Consider the following 25,572-nt stretch of genomic DNA (forward strand, 5'->3'; position numbering starts at 1 on the left):
ATATTTTGAGAGGTAGGTATTAGGCTGCTAAGTCTTTATTTGCCAAGTAAAAACATTTTTTAAAATCCCATCATTTAAAATCACTAACATTTTATAAGAGGAAGAAAATGTTTGCCCTAAATATGTAGGAAAATACATAACAATACACTAGCAGAATAAAAAAATAGGACTAGAAATGTAATAAAGTTAACTTTATAAATGTTTGCCTCATAATTCTTTTTCCCCATAGGCATGTAAAAACTTTGTTATAGACCTGGGTGTGGGAGCTGTGGATTAAAAGCTTATTGAGGCATTGCTTTGGTTATGGGATTTCAGCAACCAAAAAACCATGATGGTCCTATCAGCATTTCAAAGCTATTTAAATTGATATGAACCACAAACTGAGTTATAAATCCAACCTCTTTTATTTTCTGATACAATAAACCAAAACATCAAATTCTAACATCACTCTCTTAAGTATCTCCTTCTCAGAATTGTCCATGAACCCCAAAGATTTACCAGGTCCAAAGGTGAAGGTGGGGCTTGAGTCCTCAGTGCAAAAGAAAACCCTCAATGCACCACTGCAATTACTTCTGCTGCCCCATGGTGGCGCTGTTGAAGCTTAGTCCTGCACAGCCCTGGCAATAAAGGAACTGCCTAGGTCACCAAGGATCTTCAGGGGTCTTCAAGCTGCTTCCAAAGTATTGCTTGCCACTAAAAGCATTCTATATTAGAGCTTCAAAGTTGCAGCTCTTAAAGATATGCTCTTTTATCTCACATAGAGGGGAAACGTCCAGAGCACCAACTAGCCCAGGAGCAGTTCTAACAGCCACCACCTCAGCCTATAGAACTGGCACTCCCCTTTCCTCCATATCAACCACTTTGGCAGGAATGGGGCAGATTTTCCTTTGCATCCTTTGAACAGAGAAATGCTCACCACGTCCCCTCCCTGGACACTCAGATCTCCACGCAGGGGAACCCCCAAGTGGCCCTGTTGAACAGAGGGTCCTCTCAGTGATAGCCAGGTGAGTGTGCACTCAGGCCTTTGCTGCAGAAAGGCTGCCATCTCTCTGTGATATCCTCAGCAGCCCACTTCTCCCTCTCCCCAGTCCCACCCCGGCTAGACATTGCTCCAGAGAGAATGCCCCGCTTAATGGCCCCCATGCTAATCTCAAAATCTGCTTTCTGGTGACGCCAAATAGCAATGCTGGGCTGTAATTAGAAGTTCTAGTTCTGACTGTTGGATTCCTTAGGATCACAACAGACAGCATGAATAACTCACATGCTTACAAAGGCGAGCATCTACTGCATAGAACATGGAAATATACCCTAGAGGTCACTGGCCTCAGCAGCAGCGAGTTGATCTAGCGTCCTGACTGCACTTTACAAATCGGTGGGAGGAAGTACAGCACTGCTGCAGATGGCAATGTCACCCATCGGGTTGTTGTGGACAGATCTGGTTACATTGTCCGACTCATTCACTAGGATGTGTCCACATCCTGCACCCCTTGAGCACATCAGGGCAAGCAGCTGTTCACTCTGAAGATGTGTGGTTTCACATCTCTGAAAAGCCAGCTGCCCGAGCCACAAAGGCTAACCTGGGAAAAGATCACTGGGGACACTTTCTCAAAAGGTGGCTGCACAGCAGGTGGCACTAGGGATGTCTAGGCTTCTTTGGCACTCACCATGGTGCCATGGTGAGAAAGACTTGGCCACCCTGATGACAAGCAGTAGAGCACTGGAGTTCAGGGTAGTGGCTCTCAAAGTGATCTGTGGACCAGCATGAGCATCACCTGGGAAATTTTTTAGAAATGAAATTCCCAGGCCCTGCCCCAGACTTACCGAATCAGAGACTGGGTGTGGGGCCAGGAAGCTGCATTCTAACAAGCCCCACAAGGGGTTCTGATGCATGCTAACATTTTAGAATAGTGTTTGGTGACTTCTTCTGTAAAAGGCCAGAGAGTAAATATCTCAGGCTTTGTGGACCATGTGGACCCTGTAAGCAGCCGTGGATAGCCTACAAACAGATGAGAGTGGCTATGTCCCAGTCAAACTGTATTTGTAGATGCTGAAACTTGCATTTCATGTAATTTCATGATGTCATGAAATATCGTCTTATTTTAATTTTTTCAACCATTTCAAAATGTAAAAAACAATTTTTAGTTGCCAGGCCATACAACAGGCAGTCATCCAGGTTGACCCCAGCCTGTAGGTGCCACCCCAGGTGTTGAGTTCAGACTGGATTGGAATCCTGGAGCTCCCCTAACCAGGTGGGCAGCCTTGGGCAAGTCACACAATCTGTGTGCCTACATGTCCTCCAATATGAAATGGGGTAGTACTAGCACCTGTCTCACATGGATGCCGTTAACATTAAATGGCTACCACGCATATCACAGCCGTAAGTAGGAGCTTCTTATTTTCCTGTCCGTGAGTAACTTACCTCCTTCTTATGGTCAGCTGTCCTTTTCATGAGAGATACAGCTCTCCAGCACAGAGACTACCTAGAGTGAACCTGAGGCTCCCAATGGTCTTGTCTTGGGCTCCCCGACTGCCCTCCAAGATGGGTTCATAAGGGTTGCATGCTGCTCTTGCCCCAGGAGATGAGAACCCCCAGGGCTCTGGCAGGATGGCATCCTAGTTAGATGAACCAAATGAGCTCTTTCTCAGCCGTTGGTCTGCTGTGCTGCTCGGAGTCATCCGCGATGTTCCAGGCAACGCATCATGGCTCCAATTTAACAGTTGATGAGGTCAGTCCATCCTTTATTTATAGCTTGGCCTGGGAAGTGCCAAAAGCAATGTTTTAAATAATAGTAGGTGTCTGTGTGTGAGAGAGAGACAGAGCATGACAAGGGAAAAGTGACAAGAGCGGCAAATTGGCGATTCCCGTACTGGGGAACCAGCATACCAGCCCTAAATGACCCCGCTGAAAGGGATGAGGAGGCAGCATGCCTGGAGGAGGAAGTGGAGACCCTGCATGGAGCCTCAGCTGGCTGCCTGGACAGTGCCTATATGGAACCAGGCCAAGGCCCTGGACATCTGTGATACTCACTTGCGACGTGTTCGGGGCTGGGGGTGCCCCTTTTCTACTGTGCCGTCCTTCCAGAGACTGGGAAGCTCGCTCTATGCTCCAAAACGTTCCTTGTCTTCTCCCATCGAAATGTAAGCCACGCTCTCCAGGTGACAATAAAATCCCTATTTGGTGCAAGCAGTCCTGACAAATAGGGAGGTGCATTGTTTATGAACTAGGTAACACTTTTTGGCTGTCCGTGATGAAAGACACTGAAATATGCTACCACGGAAACTGAGGTATTTGTCTCTAGAAATTAAGAGTTTTTGATGTAAGAGGTAGAGGGGAATAAAGAGGTTTTTCTTGTTCAACACTTTACAATTTTCCTAAACAAAAAGAGTCTGGTGCAAAATAGAAAATTCAATTGCACACAGTTTATCTAGATACTCTGTCTTATGTATAACAGGAACTCCAAGAGGTAATCAAGACTCTTCCTATTCACAGACGACTCAATTGAGGCTCAATAAGGTGAAACAAATTTCTCAAGACCCTGTGGGCAGGAGTGGAGGAGTGAAGCTAAGAGTTCATTTGGCAAATGAATCTGAGCCAATGAGAAACAGCTCCAAAACCTTCCCACGAGGGAGCAGATGAGAAAAGGTCACTATAGAGGCAAAGAAAGCCCCAAAACACTGCCAAAAAGTGCCCGCACATGGTTTATTTTAATTGTCACTTCTCTGTGGCTTCCTTAAAATTTAATTTTGGCCGGGTGCGGTGGCTCACGCCTGTAATCCCAGCACTTTGGGAGGCCGAGGTGGGCGGATCACAAGGTCAAGAGACCGAGACCATCCTGGCTAACACAGTGAAACCCCATCTCTACTAAAAATACAAAAAATTAGCTGGGCGTGGCGGCGGGCACCTGTAGTCCCAGCTGCTCGGGAGGTTGAGGCAGGAGAATGGCATGAACCCAGGAGGCGGAGCTTGCAGTGAGCCAAGATTGGGCCACTGCGCTCCTGCCTGGGCGATAGAGTGAGACTCCGTCTCAAAAAAAAATTAATTTCCCCATAGTAAGACAACCTTTCCAGAATAAATTAATTACCCCATAGTAAGACAAGCTTTCCTTGGCTTTCAGTTACCACTTGTTAAGATCCTTGGTGACATTGTCCTCCATAGAGATAACTGTTTGGGTTGAAATCTCTAACCATGTCATGTGAATGCCAAGGAGGGACTGTTCTGGCCCCGTCTTCAGAGACAAATGCTCTACACTCTGACACGTTATTTTTTGTCTTCTCTTCCTCTTTGACTCCAGCCCTGTCCTTGTTGTCACTGACTCCTTCCTGCTTGGGCCAAGGACAGGCTGAGCTCTCCCCAGTACCATCTGGACAGAAGAGTCATGAGAGGGCCACAGCAAGGGGTGTCCATGGAATGCCATCTTGCTTAGAATGTTTCAAACTCATTCCAAGGACAACTGGAGGATTTTACCCTGGAGGATTTTTAGATGAACATGTGTTCCAATATGCAAATCTCTAGTAAAGGCCGATGAAGAAACCAAACTGGGAACAATGGAGCTAACATTTCTTTTCTTTCTTTCTTTCTTTTTTTTTTTTTTTTTTGAGATGGAGTCTTGCTGTGTCACCCAGGCTGGAGTGCAGTGGTGCCATCTCGGCTCACTGCAAGCTCCACCTCCTGGGTTCACACCATTCTCCTGCCTCAGCCTCCTGAGTAGCTGGGGCTACAGGTGCCGCCACCAAGCCAGGCTAATTTTTTGTATTTTTTAATAGAGATGGGGTTTCACTGTGTTAGCCAGGATGGTCTTGATCTCCTGACCTTGTGATCCACCTGCCTTGGCCTCCCAAAGTGCTGGGATTACAGGCGTGAGCCACCGCGCCCAGCCTGGAGCTAACATTTCTTGAAGGCCAGTGCCAGACACAGGCCATGAGTCACAGAAATATGGTAGCCAACCTTGGGTGAAGCCAATTTCTCATCCCTACTTCCCTCAGCAGAAGCCAATAGTGAGATAACCCCGTCTGACACGTGACTAGAACTCATTCTCTGAATTCTGAATCCTCTTTCGTTACTCTATGTTCTTTCTTAAACTCTGCAACCTGATAGTGTTATCCCTAATTCAGGAGAAATTCTACTTTAAAGCTGTGCCTCCCCCGGCGCATTCTCCTTCCCTTGGCCTCAGGAGGTATTCAACCATTTTGATGAGCCTAGAGATCTAAACTTATGAGAAAGGTTTGCCTGGGCTAATGCCCCTGCCCTGTTGGGTGGTGCCTGGGGTGCCATGCCACTTGGGCACATGGAAAACACACACCCCCCATGCGGGTGCTTTCAGGGCTTGGAGAGTGTGCAAAGTGTGTACTCTTGCCACAGGTGGCCAGCGTGGCGGGTGGGAGTCCTGGGTCTCCTCCCCAGATATCCACTGCTGAGTGAACCCTGCCAACCCTTGTCATCTGTTTTGCTTCAATGTCTGCCCAAAAGGCTGTGAGCAAAATCATTCCCTCAGCATTTTTCTCACAGCTCAGAGAGGGAGAAAGAGAAGGATGAAGGACGTTCACCCTCTGGCCCTGCCCAGAGGCCTCTGTGGGCGTCCCGCAGGCAGAAGAGGATGACAGATGTCACCCCTTCCCTTGTGTGCAGGGGAGGCCGCCTCTGCCTGATTCTGTCCAGTTAGCAAAACAGGAGGAGCTGCCAAGACAAACAGCCGAGGTATGAGAGTTACAGCTAGCGCTCACCACGGTGTGAAACAGACCCGTGAAACGAGACATAAAGGATGCTGCCTGGAATAGCTTGAATGTCGAACATTCTTTCCCAGTGGAGGGACAGAAGGAGGCCGGCAGCAGCAGTGTGGGAGATGGAGGCACCGTGTTGGGAGATGGAGGCACCGTGTTGTCCCGGGGGCCGAGGCGGGGGGCAACCCCGGGCATCACCCTGGGAGATGGGAGACAGTGCCCACTCTTCGCCCATTCCATGCCAAGGCTCCCTGCTACGCTCATCACAAAATAACGTGGCTATTAATAGGTCATATCAAAAGAGCCCTTGTAGTTTCTAATCATTTTCATCTGGCTTAGGGAACAGCAACTATAAAATGTCTGTCTGGTGGCTGCTGGGCCGGCGGGGCAGGTTTCTATTAGCCAGTACTCAGAACGCGGTGGCAATGACAGGCGAGGCAGAGGATGGTTTATGGGCTTTAATGCCGGTGCTGACATGGAGGATCGGAGCGAGATTTATTTTATGCCCGGGCCATCGCTGAACACTGAAAACCAGTCATTACAAGCCAGATGACAACTGGAATGCAGTAATCACTTGAAGGAATATTTATTTGGTTTTTAAGTTTTTGGATGAATCTGGTGTTTGGAAAGTCAGGGACCGCTAGGAAGTCAGACTATGCCATTATTACATCCAAACCATTATACATTTGCTAGCCAATTATGTAATCCTATATGGAAAACATAACCAGAAAGCAGGATAAGCCCCAAGACCTGAAGGCTCATTATTCCAGGCTCACCATCGTTTGTGGTTACCACACACCCTAAATATTATTAATGGACCAAAAGAACCCAATACTTGTAAAGTCTGGTCAGTATCATTAAATCCACAGCTCCCTGTGACAGTGAATTTGATGGAGTGGCAATATGTATTAGGTCACTTTTCTTCTGACTCATTTCACTGGATTTCATGCGATAAAGTAGCAAAAAGAGGCCATTTTTATTAAGCCCACTGTCAGCCTAAAGGTTCAATTAAGTTTCTATAAACACATCTTCTTTAGACATCCCTGATGTCAGCATTCCTGCTCTCAAGCAAGTCATGCCTTAGAATTAACTACATTTACTCGTGACATTGTTAATGGTTCTTGCTTCTTCCAGATGAGCAAAGGAGGTTGGGCAGAAATGTTAGATATGCTACTATTTCTTTTCTTTTTTTGTTTTAAGATGGAGTCTTGCTCTGTTGCCCCAGGCTGAAGTGCAGTGGTGTGATCTTGGCTCACTGCAACCTCTGCCTCCTGGGTTCAAGCGATTCTCCCGCCTCAGCCTCCCAAGTAGCTGGGACTACAGGTGTGTGCCACCATGCCTAGCTAAGTTTTTGTATTTTTAGAACAGACGGGGTTTCACCATGTTAGCCAGGAGGGTCTCGATCTCCTGACCTTGTGATCTGCCCTCCTCAGCCTCCCAAAGTGCTGGGATTACAGGTATGAGGCACTGCGCCCAGCCATATGCCACTATTTCTATAAGATATGGCCTAACGCTTCCTGCGTCATCTTCAATTCATCCATCCCACTTAACTATCTTGTTTTTCTTTCCTTTCCAGAACTCTACGCAAGCATTTTTTGGGGATAATTTTTCTCCCTAGGAGGATCCATCGTTTTCCGAGTGCACCAGGAACAAGAAGCTGGGCTGATTCACAGAGGGTGGCTCAGGCGGCCCCTCCCATGGCACTCGGCCTAACTGGTCAGTCAAGCGTACCCAAGGCTCCAGACAACGTCACAGCCTAATGGCTGCTGGGTGTGTCCACAGCGTGAAATGCATTGAGCTGTTTGCTCCTGTGGGCACATTTCTGAGTCTATGTCATCCCCACCAAAATAATTCATGTTTTAAATGTACATGAACGATGATCATAGACGTGCTCTCCCTGTCTCTTCTCCATCAAGTCTCGGGTAAGCACAAAGCAAATAAAGGAAGAGCCCTCGAATGTGCACTGAGATTCTGGAGCTTTGGACTGGGTGTGTTATTACTGGAGAGACGGCCACACACAGGGTTAGGGAGAAGGTAGATACCAGAATCCCTCTCCTGCCCTTTAACTTCTTGTTGCCAGTTCCCATCTTGACTTCAGGTGTCACCTCTTCACCCATCCCCTGGCTTCTGTTCAACAACTTCTACTTTGTAGGGTGTTTTTGCTTTGTTTTAGAGACAGGGTCTCACTCCGCCACCCAGGTTGGAGTGCAGTGGTGCGATTATGGCTCACTGCAGCCTCAAACTCCTGGGCTCAAGCAATCACCCCACCTCACCCTCCTGAGTAGCTGGGACTATAGGCGTATGCCACCATGCTTGGCTAATTTTTTTATTTTTTGTAGAGATGAGGGTCTCCCTGTGTTGCCCAGGCTTGTCTTGAACTGCTGGGTTCAAGCGATCCTCCTGCCTCCGCCTCCCAAAGTGCTGCGATTACAGGCATGAGCCATTGCTCCTGATCCTACTTTGCATGTTTTAGATTTTCTCACATCTGTGTTTAGCAAACTTAAAGAAAAAAGATATCAGAAAAAAGAAAAGCAAATCTTGCTGCATTTTTCTTCCAGGGTAGCCCTGTGCAAGGAATTCATTCAGTTTCTTATCTAAGCACCCTTTTTCAACCATGTCAGAAATCAAGACATTTCTGAGACAGCATTGAAAGCTAATAAATTAGGCAAACACAAACCTATTTTTCAAAGGCTTTGAAAGGCTTTCAAAGCTGGGACACAGAGGTCCTGGCCAAGGGCTGCAGCTCTCCGTGGCCTCACGCGCGGCACTCTCGGTGTCTGCACCACGGGTTCTTCTGTTCTGGTTCCCACGGTCCATGCTGCATGTCCTCCATCCTGGCATGGGCCTCCCCAGTGGGCTTCTGTCCTCTGACTTCCAGTTGGCCTTGGTGATAGAGAGTGAGGTCAGGGTATTTGTTCCCCAGCTTCCTTCCTGAGGAGTTGCTTCTGACGGGCTTTGTCCCCTGAGCTAAGGTGACAGTTCTTCTCCAGCCGGCCTTTGCCACAGCACTCTCACCTTTCAGCTTCCTGTAACCACTGGCTGCCCTCATCCAGCGTTACCATCACCCATCGTGTCCCTAAACCCTGCTGCATCTTCACCCGGCTCAGCCAGGGGAGGAGCCAGCCCACATCTCAGGCCGTATCGTTTATCCAAAAAAGAAGAAATGCAATGCATTTCCCCAAGAATGGGCTGTTTGGGAGCAAATCCAATTTGTCATAGAAATAGCCTGCACGGATCAGCGCAGGAAGGTTAGCTTGTCAGAGATGCAACCAGGTACTTGTGATCCATCCTGAAGTCAGTTATAACCCCTAGAATCTAGCAGACTAGATCACCACAGCTCCATTTTGCACAGACACACATACACATACACACACGTCCACATGCATGCACACACGTACATGGACACACATGCACACACACATGCACGTGCACACACACATGCATGGATGCACAGACCCCCAAGCACATTCCCTGCTCTGCTTCCTGCCCAGGTACAGGTGTGGCTTTGTCTACACAGTCCCCAGTGCTCCCACGTCCCACAGCATAAATGCATGCCCAGGCACTGGGTGTGTGGAGACTCCTGGTGCAGGGGAAGTGTGAACATGTGCTCACACCTGAAGCACTAACTTCCAGCTGTGGGCAAAGGTGAGTACAGCAAGGCCACCACCAGCCTCCCCGCAGCCCCCACTGGGATCCCCCCATTCTGCTCTGGGACTTTGCTGGGATGCCCACCAGCTCTGCAGGGCAGGCTGTGCATGCAAGGCCCACGCGAACAGATGCCCACAAAAACGGGGGCCATCAAGACCACGAGTCTTGCTTTCCCTCTGAACCAGCCAGAAGTTGAAGTCAAGTCACCCGAGGGGAGCAAGCGTCCAGCCACCCGCATCCACTGTGACAACAGTGCCACATCCCTGCAGGCCAAGGTTCTGGTCACCCGAGGGGAGCCAGCCACCCGCATCCACTGTGACAACAGTGCCACATCCGCTGCAGGCCGAGGTTCTGGTCACCCGAGGGGAGCAAGCGTCCAGCCACCCGCATCCACTGTGACAACAGTGCCACATCCCTGCAGGCCAAGGTTCTGGGAACAGAAAAGAAAGCTTGGAAAACAGAAACCCTGCGACATTCCCGCAACCCGAAAACCAGGGTGACTCCCGGGAGGGACACTTGTGTATCCGTTTGTTTGCATCTCTTGGTTTCCTACTTTCACCCCAAACCAGAAAAAGGGACAGGCGATACTAAAAGCAATGGTACATTTTTGTCATATTTCTCATCCACTCAGAACTAGGAAACAGCAGAAATCTTGTGGGAAAGTCACTTCTCAGGAGATTTCTAACCCGATTTCCTAACTACAGTGGTCTGGAGTTTTTGCCTAAATTTTAGATAAGGTCTTAATTTCTGGTTGCTTGGCTGCTCACATTTCAAATTCTTCTCAGGTTCACATCAATCATTCCAAGAGACAAGCGAAACATTTCACATAACACAATGTGCTGGTTTTTAGCATATCTTTGGTCTGAATGTGTAAGACTTCTGTGTCTTTGAGGAAAAGCATATCTCCCAAAAAAGGCCCCTCTCGCTTCCTCTCTCTCCCTCTCTCACTCCCCCCCCCCTCACTCCCTCTGTCTCTCCCTCTCTCACTTCCTATCTCCCTCTCTAGCGTGCTCTCTCTCTCTCCCTCTCTCTCTCTCTCTCTGGCTCCCTCTCTCTCTCCCTCTCTCACTCCCTCTCTCTCTCTCTCCCGCTCTCTCTCTCTCTCTGGTTCCCTCTCTTGCTCCCTCTCTCTCTCCGTATCTTGCTCCCCCCCCCACCTCTGGCTGCCTCTCTCATTCCCTCTCTCTCTCCCCCTCTCTCTCTCTCTCACTCCCTCTCTCTCTCCCTCTCTCACTCCCTCTGTCTCTCCCTCTCTTTCTCTGTGTCTCATTGTCCTTATGTCTCTGTCTTCCCTCTTTCTCATTCCGTTCCTCTGTGTCTCTGCTTCTCCCTTATACTCTTGCCTTCCCTCCTTCCCTTCCCTCTCTGTCTCTCCTTCTCCTCTCTCTGTCTCTCTCTCTCCCCTTTCTCTCTCTGTCTACCCTCCCTCCTCCTCAAATCTGAAGCTCGCTCTCACCACCCCTGCAGCCCAGACTCCAACACTGACTGAACTGTGAAACCAAGTGTGCTGTAAACACAATGTATGAGGAAACCACAGAAATGAAGACAATTAGGGTAAATAAGATCCAGTGATCAAATATAGCTAATTTGTATCCATAATATTTGGGAGTTACACAGTCTGCTTCAATTTGAAAGATATCTTCCAGACCACACTGTTTTTTCTCCGTGGGGACTGCCTTTTGCTTTTAATTATTGAACCTGAAGAATTCTTGCCATAATTTGGGGTTAGCTTGTAATTCTTGAAGAAGAAAAAAAACAATTCTAGTCCACAAATCCTCCTGTATTCCATCACTTCCAATAATAGGCTTCTGTGGCCAAATTGACCATCAATCAGTTGTGTTTTTCAGAAGGAGTGGGTGAAGCAGGGAGAGGAATTGGAGAAACTCACAGCAAGCATGGCCTCAAATAGCAGTGGGGTGGATGGAAACTCTTTGGCAAAGAGCCTTGGCTAAATAAAATGTATAAGAAAGGTCTCAGAAATAGAATATGTTACAAAGAAAAAGTGAACTGTAAACAACAAGACTTCACCTTCCTGCTTAAGAGGTGTTGAGCGCCTTTAGGAATTGCTAACACTGTCCACAATTTGAGAAGTGCATTCCACGGCGCCGTCTTGTTGATACTAATTGATCCTTGTGATAGAAGGTGGAGCATGCCCTTGGTCCCACCCAGGGGTGCTGGGATGCTTGGAGGACCCTTACAACAAGTGGGCTTTCATTCTCCAAGCAGGGCTTGCAGCGACAAGGACAGCAGCCTGAGCCTCCTCACTTGACACGAGATTGTTTTGCACACACCATCCATGAGCCAGCGGCATGCCATGTGAACCACGCCTTTATTTTCTACACTCTGCTGCTTCCACATCCGGGGCCTAGGCTGACCCTGGAGACTCTGCTCCTCCCCACTGTGCCCCACCCCACCCCCAGGTAGCTAATTCCTTGAGACGATAAACAACTCATCTGCAAGCTCCCACCTTTCATATATACCCCAACCACCTCCCTCATGGGGTTCTCATGCTCTGGGCCACCATCCACCTTCCCTAATACACCCAGGTCCATGTACCAGACAACTAGGGACAGTCCTATGAGCCAGAGCCTGCTGAAATTATTCGACAAGGCCAATCCTCAGCCTGCTTACCCTTCCTTACCTGTTCCTTCCTGCTGAAACCCCAGTAAAGGCTCTGGCCACAGTTCCTCCCCTTCCTCTACCTCCCAACCAACCTGGTGCTTTCATGTGCCCCCATGACACGGCACGCCCCTCCTCTTTGGAACTGTGTGTAATAAGCTACCTCTTCAGTGGTAGTCATCTCCTGATCTGTTGGCCTTATATACCCGAATAAGAATAAAACTCACATTTTAAAACACAGGTCTTTCTAGCCAGTGACATCAAAGACCAGGAATTCATTTCTCAGGAAAAATAGGCTTATTTTCTCGCAAACCAGTCATGTTTTAAAAAGTAACAGGGAACAATAGCATTCCAAATTTTCAAAAATAAAACACTGTTTATCAAGTTGGCAATTTTACATACACGCCCACACATACAGCTGCAAGAGCATGCCACTGGAACACAGGCTCTCTTATCAATGTTGTGGGAATGTGAATAGGAACAACTTTTCTGGAAGTGTATTTGGTATAAGTATTTGAAGCTTTAAAAATCTGCTTACCCTTTCACCTGGAAATTCTACTTTGAGGAATATATCCTAGGGAGAAAAACAAAAAGACATAGTAAAATGGTTTTCCTGAAAGCATCATTTGTAATTTAAAAGAGCGGGGAGAAGCATCAACCACTGACTATCCAGGAACAGATGACTCGGTGAGTAAGTGATGGTACCTGTGGAACAGGAGGCTCCATCCTGCCACTACCATGACGACTGGTGAATGCAGAAAGATGTTCACAGCATAATTCTAACTTAAAAAAAGATATTACAGGCCGGGAGCGATGGCTCACACCTGTAATCCCAGCACTTCGGGAGGCCGAGGCGGGCGGATCACCTGAGGTCAGGAGTTCAAGACCAGCCTGGCCAATATGGAGAAACCCCATCTCTACTAAAAATACAAAATCAGCCGGGCGTGGTGGCAGGTGCCCGTAATCTCAGCTACTCGGGAGGCTGAGACAGGAGAATCGCTTGAACCTGGGAGGGGGAGGTTGTGGTGAGCTGAGATCGTGCCATTGCACTCCAGCCTTGGGAACAAGAGCAAAACTCCATCTTAAAAAAAAAAGACACGATTATCAGTCTATGTCCTCACAAGTAGAAAAACAGATATTTACCAATATCTGCTCTGAATATCTTAAAATCACAAATGTCCACCTCCAGTATCAGTGTGCGTGGAGAGCAGTGTCAGCACCCAGGGACCACTGAAAGATTATGGGGCACCCTGGACAAACGTATAAAAGGGCTGGACAGGTACATGCTGGGGTGTAAATAACAGCGATTCTTGGATGATGAAATCATGAGTGTTATGTAGTCATAATTGTGGGAATTTCAAAAAATGAAATCAGGCCGGGCACAGTGGCTCATGCCTGTAATCTCAGCATTTTGGGAGGCCAAGGCGGGCAGATCACTTGAGGTCAGGAGTTCCAGACCAGCCTGGCCAACATGGTGAAACATTGTCCCTACTAAAAATACAAAAATTAGCTGGGTGTGGTGGCGGGTGCCTGTAATCCCAGCTACTCAGGAGGCCGAGGCGTGAGAATGGCTTGAACCCAGGTGGCAGTGAGCTGAGATCACACCACTGTACTCCAGCCTGGGTGACAGAGTGAGACTCCGTCTCAAAACAACAACAAAAAGAAATCATGAGATATCATGAGTGTTTTTAAATTCTCATTTGTTTGCTTATGTTTAAATCTAATGTTCCTATAATGAACATATTTCCTTTGTATTAAGGAACACTTTTAAAACATTTCTCAAAAAGCCATTCCTAAGAAATGGAAGGAAGAGTCAACTCAAAAGAGGTATCTACCCGCTCCCCAAAGAGAATTCCATTTTTGGGGCTGTCAGGGTTCCTTCAGGTCAGTAGGATACAGTTCAGACCACGAGGGCTGACAGTCTGCTTTGCTGAGCGACTATGTTTTCTAGACCAGAGAACAGGGTACAGAGTTTGGTAACTGTGCTTGCTCTTTGGAAGTAAGATCGCCCCAGGGCAGGGCAATCCTGTAGTTGCCGAACTAGTCTAACCTTTGAAAACCACAGAGACCCACAGGTGGAGGCTTAAAGGAAAATTAAGCTGAAGCAAAAACAAATAAGCAAACATCGTTCTAAACACTGGAAAGATGGCCCTTCATTAAACTGTCACCCGATTCCCTTCAACTCAGCAACATTACGGGGGATCTTGTCTGTGCCAGGCAGAGGCTGGGTGCTGAGGACAGAGAAGTGGATGGGCATGGACTCTGCCTGTGCTCCGCAGGGCCATTGAGCATCTTCTCACCTGGTGGGAAGAATGCAGGCCCTTGGAAGGATGAACGCAGGGAGGACTAGACAAAACAGACATGGAGTTCAATTGTATTGACTGATTGTGAAAGTTAACCACCCTGAGCCTCATTTGCACCCATATCTGCAAAATGGGCATAATAATAAATACGTCATGGCGATGTTGTAAGAATCGCACGTATGAAGTGGCGAGGTCCGTGCCTGTCTCTCCATTTCCATGAACTGTTCCACACCCCACTGAACAAATGGTCAGCTCCTGCCAGGGCAGTCCAACCCAGCATTTTCACCATTTAACTTACAATTACTATTCTAATCAGCCATGGTTCCGAGAGTGCCTAGTGGATGCTGGGCATTAGTATCTGGAAAGAATTCTTGACAGTCTTCGTTTGATCATCTGAATTTCCTAAGAGCTGCTCCTGGACCGCTTTCATAACGTAGAATGGCTTGAGCTAGCTGAAAAAATGCTTGTGACATGCTTGCCATACATCTTAACTAATTAGACGGATCTTCACAGCTTAAAAAAAAAAAAAAAAAAAGCAGAGATTTGGCCGGGCGCTGTGGCTTACACCTATAATCCCAGCACTTTGGGAGGTTGAGGTAGGCGGATCACGAGGTCAGGAGATTGAGACTGTCCTGGCTAATACGGTGAAACCCTGTCTCTACTAAAAATACAAAAAAATAGCCCAGTGTGGTGGCGGGTTCCTGTAGTCCCAGCTACTCGGGAGGCTGAGGCAGGAGAATCACTTGAACCCAGAAGGTGGAAGTTGTAGTGAGCCGAGATTGCGCCACTGCACTCCAGCCTGGCGACAGAGCAAGACTCTGTCAAAAAAAAAAAAAAAAAAAAAAGCGGAGATTTGGATAATTAGCAGAATAACTCTGTATCAATAAATTCTGTATCCATCCTTTTCCTGCCCTAATATCAGAGCAAGCTTGTTATTTTCTATCACATTTTTCTTGGGCATGTCTAAGGAATTTTTAATTGTCATTCTATGGTAGACACAGGCCATTCATGTGGTTACTGCCCAGGAGTGGGAAACAGCAGACATTGACTGACTTGTCACAGGGTTCAAGATCCCTTTCCGGCTTTGAGAGGATCCCTTTCCGGCATGTGAGGCTTCCTCCCTGTGTCTGCCAAGGCTTAGGTCAGATGCAAGGCCCACTGTGTTAGTCCAGGTCCTCAGAGAAGCAGGTACCAAGACCTGAGAAATACGCAAGCACTGTAAGGGGAAACACCTCTAAGAATGGGAGAGCCAGGTAGGCCTGGGAGAGCCGCCAGGCTATGATGCAAGTCAGACCAAGTGAAGGAGACGGGGGGCGAGGGTTGGGGAATGTCTCCGGACCACTCCGTAGTCTAAGAACGTTTCTGAGGGGCCATCAGATAGCTCTCAAGCCAACAGCGTCTGTCAGAGGAATTCCCCATTTCCCAGGAGGGATACTGCCTCAGTATCCTGGCTGTCTGTGGGAAGCACAGCCTCCAAGGACAGGTGGAAGCCAGTGATGGGTTTCAGAGCCCGCAGCTGGGCCCCTGGGCTCTTTCCGCTTCTGTAGTTGGAGGCCTGTGCTCAGTCTGCTCCACAGGAAGCTCCTCACTCTCCAGGCACTCAAGCCTTTGCAACCGTGCCCCTCTGTCCCTAGGGTACCTGTGGATACCGTGGAAAGTGCGTGGTGCCTTACCATGGCACCCGGTGCCTTGGTACATACCTTTGTCTTCTCAATTAAATTCAGCAAATGCCAAGGAGGCCCCAGGCCCTGCATTGGCCCACAGTGCCTGGAGGCAGCAGCTGTCCTGGGCACGTCTGGCCCTGCACAGTGAGACTTTCCAGGCCAGTGAGGAGGAACACGGCCTGAGAGGAGGAGAGGGTGGAAGAGGCAGATGGAGAAGGGAAAAGCCACAGTCACTGGGATGCAGGACAGGATGAAACCAGAGAGGGCTCATGGATGCCAAAGCAAAGAGGGTGCTGAGGCAAAGGGGCAACTGGCAGTGGATGCAGAGAAGAAGAGGACTTCGCGTCACAGGCAAGCAGACTCCTGAATTTCCGGGCCACCTGTGAGGCTCAGAGACTTTGAGTGCCTTTGCTCACGTGCATGTGGGGGCTGGACCAGGACCCTTCAGGGTCTCATTTTGTGAATTTGCCATCCGAGTCCCCTTCCTGAGCCTTCATTTCTTCATCACTGTGACCTTCACAGTAACCCTGTGATCTCCCGGGATCTCCCTGTGTCTCCCTTCCTCAGCTTTCTCACCAGGTCAGAGGAGCTACCATGGCCCCATCCGGCTAAACCGTCCCTGACCCACTAGGGGAGATTAGATGCCGTCACACAGAATGGGTCTCTTCATGCCCAGCGAGACCCTCCGTGAACCTCCACCCCTCATCTGCGGAGGTGCAGGAGGACGTCTGGATGGCGCACAGTATGAGCCGAGCAGGATTTCTCAGGAGACTTCACTTGTGCCCGGGTCAACAAGAGAAGAACACGCGCAGGACCACTGAGCTTCCCGACACCCCACAGGGCAATGTGCCAGCCCGGGGCACAGCAGGACCTGAGGCGTGAGCTTTGTTCTTGGAGGGGACGTGGGCCTCTCTCTTCACAGGGACCCCACAGCAAAGCAGCCCTGTCCATAGGGGCATCAACAGCCTGCTCGGTGCCAGGCAGTCTGGGTTTGCTCTGTCGGCTCTTTACAGGACGAGACACCTGTTGAACATCAGCCACCCTGAGCCTGGAGAATTATTTATTATTTATTTATTTATTTATTTATTTATTTATTTTTTGAGATGGAGTCTCGCTCTGTTGCCCAGGCTGGAGTGCAGTGGTGTGATCTCTTCTCACTGCAAGCTCTGCCTCCCGGGTTCAAGCGATTCTCCTGCCTCAGCCTCCCGAGCAGCTGGGACTACAGGCATGTGACACCACGCCCGGCTGACTTTTGTATTTTTAGTAGAGACGTGATTTCACTATGTTGGCCAGACTGGTCTCAAACTCCTGACCTCATGATCCGCAAGCCTCGGCCTCCCAAAGTGCTGGGATTACAGGCGTGAGTCTCCGTGCCCAGCTGACCCTGGAGAATTTATGCACCTGTGGGTATCTGTGGTCCCTCCTGCGATGGAAGGAATCCCCAGTCCTGAGGGAACAAGGTTTGGGGCAGCTTCTTCTACTGAAAAAATTGGGAATCCCCTGGTACCAGAGAGTTTATCTACCAGGCAACGTAGAGTCAGAGCCCCCAGAGGCACTTTTGGACAAGTCTGTTCACTGCACCACAGGTCTGCAGCCGAAGTCACTATTTTGTACAAGCGTTGGGTAGCATTAAAAATCAGTGCAGGGCAAATGGAATGGCCAGTGTTCAAACAATGGAAAGAGAGCTTCAGCGAGTGAGACTAGGAGGCAAGTCTTCATAAGAGAGAGAATCTCATCAGGGCCTGCAGGGGTAGGTCAGGCTTGGAAATGCACATGGTGGCAAGAGCGTTCACACTAAGATGTCAACCTAAACCAAGGTCACAGAGAACAAAGAGGAGCTGGGAACATTCCTCATGTCAGAACATGGGTGGCTGTCAACACCTGAAACACCCCACCGTTGGAGAGGAGTTCACCAAAACGGAAGAACCATGTTCTGTTAAGATTTCAGAACAGAATTCAGAAATATCATTTCCCCCAGGTAGATTCTAATACTGGTGATTTCTGCCCATGAGCACTTGTTAGTGTTTGCTCTGCTATCTTCCAACACTTGGTCTTCTGTTCCATTAGAATCCAGCTACATTTTTAAAAATTATTATTCTAGGCCTCAAATTTTGCTACCTCGTTGGCATAGAAACCCCCACAATGAAATTTTATTGTTCCCAAATATACTATTCTTGCTGGCTCAATTCAGAAGTTGCAATTTTAAATGTTTTTATTTTTTTTGACATTTTGGGGCAAGCTACCTACTTTAGAGATATCGCAGGATAAAGAACTTCTGGAACAAAACGTCAGTTTCTAAGTCCTGATAAGGAATGTCTACCAAAAGTACTTTTTGCACAAGGCGAGGAGCTGGCCGCTGAGCTGCGGGCCTGGCATCCAGCTTCCTCTCCCTGCTCTGCGCCTCGATGGCTGCCTTTTTCATTGGATCTGTGACGCAAGTAATTCTAAATGACCCCAAAGTGTTTTTCTCTCCTTTACATTGTTTGTCTTGAGGGAGACTGGGTGTTAAAGATAAGCCAGGCTTGGAAGCATGGCTAGAACCAAGTGTGACTAATCGCTGCCAGTCGTGCAAGGAATACTTCTTCTCCCATATGCCGGGCACATCCCTCCCCTCATTCTCTGCTCGGTCAAGTCCTGCTCTCCAGTCCCCACCCACCACCAAGCAAAGGCCTCCAGCGGACAGGAAACTGGGCTGGGGCCATAACAGCTCCCCAGTGCACGGTGTGGTGTGTACAACCGGGGCTGATCCATATGCATGTCCTCTCTGCCAGCTGCTGGCTCCCCTGGTTGACTCAGCTCCTCCTTTGCGGTGTGTGCTCCTCTATGTGGGGGGGAAACACGGTGTTCTCCTTTAAGCTCTGCCAGGAACACACACTAGGTTTATTGTATGTCAATGGCTTCCGGGCATCCAGTTTCTTATCCATAAGAAAAGAAGGCTGGCACCTATGAGGCGTGCCCTCCCTCCCCAAGTCCATGTGCATGGCAGACATCATCCGTTGATCACATCCCTGGGCTCTGACGTGAACTCAGACTCCTTTTCAACCCTGAGCTCCAGGCAGCCACCACCAACCCACTGCTATTGGCTTTTTTAATGAAAGTAGTTTGCCATTCTGGGGCTAAGCTTCCTTTCAGAGCTAACAGTCTATGACTGTATGAAATGAATGCAACAGCAATATGGCATTAAGAACAATGGGCTAGACCAGCCAATCCTGCTATTTATATATTCCTTTTTTTTTTTTTTTTTTTTGTAGTAACTTCAAGTGAAGGCTGATTGGTTTTTTTTTTTTTTTTAAAGACAGAACATGCTTTTATTTGAAGTAAAATATCTCCAAATTCATTTATGAACCTTGATGCCCTTTTGTAGGACAACAGAATTTCTTTGGTCTTATATTTTGAACTGGATTCCAAATGAGAGCCAAGTTTTTAAAAAATCATTTTGTAGCTCAGGTGACTGATATCTGGTTATGTTCTCCAAGTCCATTTCCTTCTTCCCTTTTGTAAATTTTACAAAATGTAAGCGATCAGATTGGGATGAACAACTGATGGTGAATCTTTCTTTGGTGAAATGAATCCAGTAGATCTAGTGGCCCACGCGCGTGTAAGACAGGGGAACAGAGTCCTGGGTGTCAGGAACTATCGAGCCCCACATGGGAGCTTTAGGCTGAGAGTCTTGGAGCCTTAGAAAGAGAACAGCCTTGTTGTGCTTTGGCCACGTCATGGTCTTTGTCAGTTGGCATATGTCTCTATAGGACTGTAAGTTCCTCGAGGAGAGAGACCCTGCTTGAGATCAACCAAAGAACTGTGGATAAATTGGGTTTTGAGTGAATCTTCTGTGTTCAGGCTTTCAAGAAGCATACTTGAAAATGTATTGGGGGTCTTAGAAGGCAGCCTATAGTCTGTCTGGAAAAACATACTCATCACTGTCAGGCAGCGGAAAGATCCCAAGAATTCTTTCTTTCTTGGAACACTATTCCTGGAAAAGTGAGCCTGAATATTGCTTCCAGGCCTGACTGCAGTTTCTATTAGGCTGATCCAATTTGCAGCCTCTCCAGCAGGCACTCAGTGTCCCAGGGCAAGGAGGGGGCGCTGCTTTGAAGAATCAGTATCAGATGCTGAGGCCATCCCAATCATTGGCCTTTGGGCAAAACGTATAAACTTGAAATGGCAAAACTTCCAACAAAGTTCATTAGAACATCTGGGCACCTTATCAGGGATTTATCAAGCTTTCCAGAGTTGATCCTAGCCTTGTTTTAATGAAAATCGTCTGTTGATGAACAATTTATGCCAAGAATTTTTCCTTGTCTTCTCCTCTTTCTCCTTCTGCTTCTCCTTCTTCTCTCTGCACGTCCCTGGCTTTTATCACTGCAAAAGTTAATTCTGAAATAGTGAACAAGCCTCATATGTCCAGGCCTGCTACATACACTGTTATTATCAAACATTTGTGCTTAGGTTAACCACTCTATGTCAACATAAAATAAGTGTAGTGGACATCCATCATCACAGCTTGAACTGGGGAATTGCATGAGGTTGAATTACCCTCTACTTTTGCAACTGGGTCATTGGCCAAGATAACACAACCTTTCAGTCTTCATTTGTATAAGTTAAGAAAGATCGTCATATGTTTTACTGATTTTAAAACTGGTAATTTTATACTAGTCACATATTTCAACTAACTAATTGTTATTCCTCTGTAATTGTGCCTTAAGATGACTTAACTCTAGAAGTTGCAATTATAAAATTAAAATAAATAACTATATTCTGACAGAGTACTACCCATCATGTAAATCAACAAGCTTTGTTCATAGCCTTGGGGAAAAATAATGCTCTTTGAATAATCAAAATGCTATTACCATAACATTACCATATACTTTTATTTCTCTGCTCTCCCATGACTCAGTTGGTATGTTTGGTTTTTTTTTTTTTTTTTTTTTTGATTCCTTGATTTACATGAATAAATTAGCTTACAATGGCAGCTAATGAGACAAAGAAAGGGGATACTGTTGCAGGCTAAGTGAGGGGCAGCCTTGGGAATGGAAATTCTCAGAAAACTCTCCAGGCCTAAAGATAGAAACTCTAGAGCCCCAGTGGTCTGGAAGACATAAAAGATGCCCAGGCCTGGAAAGAGGAGTCAAACCCAAGGACCTGAAAAGCCGGTGGATGGTAAATACATTTTACAGGAGGCCATTGGTTTGGACCAAGCTAGGCCCCAGCAGACCACACCAAGCCAGAATGGAGTCCCTTGTGCTCAGTGCCACATAATCAGGCTCAACTTTGAAACAGGTCGGTTTTCCCAAAAAACCCAGCATATTACAGTCAACCTGAATCCTCGTAATAAGGAAGTCCCCTCTGTTTTAACCCTAGAAGGAAAGTAACTTAGAAGCACCCAATCTGCTTTTTTGTCCCATCTCTGCTTTCTTCAGGCCTTTTCTGCCTGTAGAGCTAACCACCTCGGGCTGGGCACAGTGGCTCACGCCTATAGTCCCAACACTTTGGGACGCCGAGGTGGGCAGATCAGCTGTGGTCAGGAGTTTGAGACCAACCTGGCCAACATGGTGAAATCCTGTCTCTACCAAAAATATGAAAATTAGCCGGGCGTAGTGGTGGATGCCTATAATCCCAGCTACTCAGGAGGCTGAGGCATGAGAATCGCTGGAACCTCAGAGGCGGAGGTTGCAGTGAGCCAAGATTGCACCATTGCACTCCAGCCTGGGCAACAAGAGTGAAACTCCGTCACAAAACAACAAACAAACAAACAACAACAAAAAAAAACTAACTGCTCCTGCTCATCCCATTGGAGCACCCATTCTACTTTACAGAAAGCGATGTTGCCCCATTCTAGAATCACAAACAAAAGCGAATTCGATCTTGGAACTACATTTGTGGTGATTTTGTCTTTTGATAATGGGGTCGAGGAGAGGGAGGGATGAGTAGCTGGAACACAGAGTATCTTTAGGGTGGTGAGACTGCTCTGTGTGCTACTACGGTGGCGGATAATGTCATTGGGCATTTCCTCAAACCATAGAATGTATTAAATATAACTCCAAGACTGAGCTGGAATGCACACCGTGTGCTCTGAGCGATAATGATTCATCAGTGAAGGTTCATCCATTGTAAGTCACATCTCACGGGGTGGGGATGCCGACGGTCGGAAAGGCTGAGAGGGGGACATGGGGTGCACGGGAAATCTCTGTGCTCTCCCCTCAAGTTGTGAACCTAAAACTGCTTTAAACAATAGACCCTATTTAAAAAATTGTGTACAATGGGATCCATATTTCCACAGCTGTAGATTTCGCATTCACTGTCCACATGCAACAGAACAGCACTGGATCTTTCATTTGGAGGCCACTTGCCTTAGAAATGAAGCTTTTGAGTCAGATGAGAACATCTAAACCGGGGGCTCTCTGCTGGCCTCCTGGTTACATCATTAGGATATTATCGTAATGACACACAGCGGCCAAACACATTCAGTCACTCAGCTTGAAGTCTGTGCTCTTTCTCCTCACTAAATCCCAGCCCTAAGGGCAGAGTCTGAACACAGGCACTTCCTAGTCAGCCCTAAAGAACCGTATGGTGGTGCAGCATGGTGGTTGGGATGAGGCGTTTAAAAGACTGTTTCTCTTTTCAGTCACAGGAGAGTGGAAGACATTTCCAGTTATAGTTAAATGAGGCACAGAGGGTGAGCCAGAGGCAGCATTTTTCCCACCTCCTTAGGTTTTCTAAGAGGGAATGAAATTTCCACTACAGTCCTCTGGGGAAAAACTGGGGAGGAGTCTTGTGGCTTCTCTCCATCCCTCACCCTCTCCTCCCCAGAGAATGGCAACCTCTGTTTAACGGGTTCATTTGGGAGAAGGAAGTAAGGGCAACCGCACTGCTGCCTCTCCTGGGCTCCCCATCTTCAGGCCCGGTCAGGGGTCCTGCCTTAGTCTCTCCAGCAGGGTGAGGGATGGCACTAGAACTGTGTCTGAGGCTCACAGGGAGTTTGACCTTTTCAGGGTTTTTTAAAATTTTATTTTATTTTATTTTATTTTATTTTTTATTTAAAAGGCCCTTGTGGCTGCTGGTCCTGCATTTTTCAACAGAGCTAGCAGTTTTTCATCTCTATCTGATTCTTGTAATTGCATCCAATATCTCGTGAGCCATGGGGGGCAGGATCCTAAAAATCACAGCAGGGTAAGGTGGAGGGTTGAAATCTACGTACAGAAAATGGTATGTCCACAGGTCTAGCAAAAGAAGGAGGGCGGAGCTCATGCCCAAGGACCAAAGAACACCCAGTGCTCCTCTCCGCTGTCCCTCGGGCCCAAGGAAGAGACAAAGGATGGAGGAAGCTCCTGGCCTTCTCTGCTCAGGGCCTTACTCGTTCCTGTTGTGTCTTGCATGTACATCTCTGTCTCCAAGCCACGTCTCCGGAAACTGCCAAGCTGGTTGATGCACTGTCTTCATTTTATTCTCGTCTTTATTTTTAAATTCACTTTTAAATTTCATACATATACAAATATAGTCTCACTATAAAAATGTTAAATCCTACAAAGTAAATATCCCACATACACTTCCCCCAACCCCCGCTCCATCCTCCGTCTTAACACTTTTCTCTGAGAACCACCTGCTGCAAACATTTCCTGAAGACCCACTTCGGGGGCCCCTGCTGTGATGAGGCCCACCTCTCCAGAACAGGCTACCTGCCACCCCCTCTCCCAAGCACCAGATTCAGCTTATTTAACACCCAGTGCAGCTACAGCTTATCAGAAACATATTGACCAAATGCAGTGCGTGAATCTTTTTTGGATCCATGATTCAAACAAACAAACAGATGGGATCATTAATAGATACTGATGAGACATTTGGAAATGTGAGCCATGACTGGATACAGGATGATGATCAGGAATCATTGTGAATATTGCTGACATGTGACAAGGGATCTGGGTCTTTATAAGTCCTTGCCTTTTAGATATATAATCTGAAACCTGTATGACTGAACTTCTGTGAGGCCTGGAATTTGCTTCAGAATGGTACTAAGCAGGGGGCAGAAGCTGGGGGTAAAATTGAAACAAGATTGGCCATGCGTGGATAATTGTTAAAGCTGACTGTGGGAATCTGGAGGTTTTCTTTTGCATGTGCTTAGAATTTTCCATAATAAATTTTTTTTTTTTTTTTTTTTTTTTTTTAAAGCACAAGACCCTGCCCTGGCCGAGTTTCACTGATACAGTCCTGGGGAATGAATCTGTTCTTGTCACCCTCAGGACCTCTGGAGTTGGGGACAGCTGACAGACGGGGAGGGCTGCTGGCAGGTGTGGGCACTCCCCCAGCTGAGAAGGGGCTGTGGGAGTGGGAGTGGCCCTGACCCCATTAATGAAACTGGACTACTCTCCGCAGAGCGCCAAGCTCAGGCTTGGACTCAGATGGAAAACATGAACAGCATCCTTTGCGATGACCCCGCTTTGAGGTTCCCGTCATTTCATTGTAGGACGAGGTTCCCACACCCCGTCTTAATTTGAAACATTCAGGCACATCTCTTCCCCATTATGAAGCAGCGGAGAGATGAAGGTCTTAGAAGCAGCCTTGCTCTGATTGCACGGTGGAGTTTCTGCCCCGGAACGTGGGCGTCCTGACACATGGGATGCTAGAAGCAGATGTGGCTGAGCAGAGCTTAGGACTCTGCCCAGGAGTCAGAGATGACTGGGATATTTACTTTGAAAGTAGCCTCTGTAGATGGGAACTGATTAACTCGCTCTGAGGAATTTTATGTTCTGCAGGGTGATACCCTCAGGAAAGAAAGGGCCTCTTTGAGAAAGCCAGATTGAGAAGGTTTCCCTCGGTGTCCCAGCACATCAAAGCCCCTTCCTTCCCACAGTCCCTTAATTGTCTGCCTTCACAAGAAGGGAGGCAGCAAGGAGGCCAGGGATGGGGAGAGGGAGAGAGGGAGAAAAGCTATTTTACCTGCTCTGGAAAAGTTGTCGATCATCCAAGGACATTAGCAAGAAAGTGAAAAGACAACCTGGGGAATGGGAAATACATATTTAGAAATCATATATCTGATAAAGGTTTAACATCCAGAATATGTAAAGAATGTCCACAACTCAACAACAGAAAGACATACAACCCAATTTTAAAATGTGCAAAGACTTTGAATAGACAGTTCTCCAAAGAAGATATACGAATGGCCAATAAGGACATGAAAAATCAGCATCATTAGTTCCTAGGGAAATGCAGATCAAACCCCAAGGAGATGTCACTTCACACCCACTAAAATGACTATAATAAAAGTTCAATAAAAAGTGGAAAACAAGTATTGCTGAGGATATAGGGAAATTAGAGCCCTCATACTTGCTGGTGGAAATGTAAAATGGTGCAGCTGCTGTGGAAAACAGTTCGATGGTCCCTCAAAAAACTAAACAATGACCATATAACCCAGCAATTCTGCTCTTAGGAATATACCCAAACGAATTGAAAGCAGGGCCTTGAACAAATACTTACCCATGCCCACACAGCACTATCCACAATGGCTGACAGGTGAAAACAACCCAAGCGTCCATCAACAGATACATGGAGAAAGAAAATGTGGCACATGAGTACAACGGAACATGATTCGACCATACAAAGGAAGGACACGCTGATGCATGCTA

General features: G+C 47.4%; 1 long non-coding RNA gene across 1 annotated transcript; it reads right to left on the reverse strand.

Moving 5' to 3' along the window:
* Window positions 1-388: 388 nt before the first annotated feature.
* Window positions 389-9,678, reverse strand: LOC135970720 (uncharacterized). Its single transcript, XR_010586580.2, has 3 exons — window positions 8,396-9,678; window positions 3,029-3,190; window positions 389-2,755 (listed from the first exon to the last, which is right to left on the reverse strand). It is a non-coding gene; the product is annotated as an uncharacterized lncRNA (long non-coding RNA).
* Window positions 9,679-25,572: the final 15,894 nt, after the last annotated feature.

The sequence above is a fragment of the Macaca fascicularis genome, chromosome 4 (genome assembly GCF_037993035.2).
Source record: "Macaca fascicularis isolate 582-1 chromosome 4, T2T-MFA8v1.1".
NCBI classification, from domain to species: domain Eukaryota; kingdom Metazoa; phylum Chordata; class Mammalia; order Primates; family Cercopithecidae; genus Macaca; species Macaca fascicularis.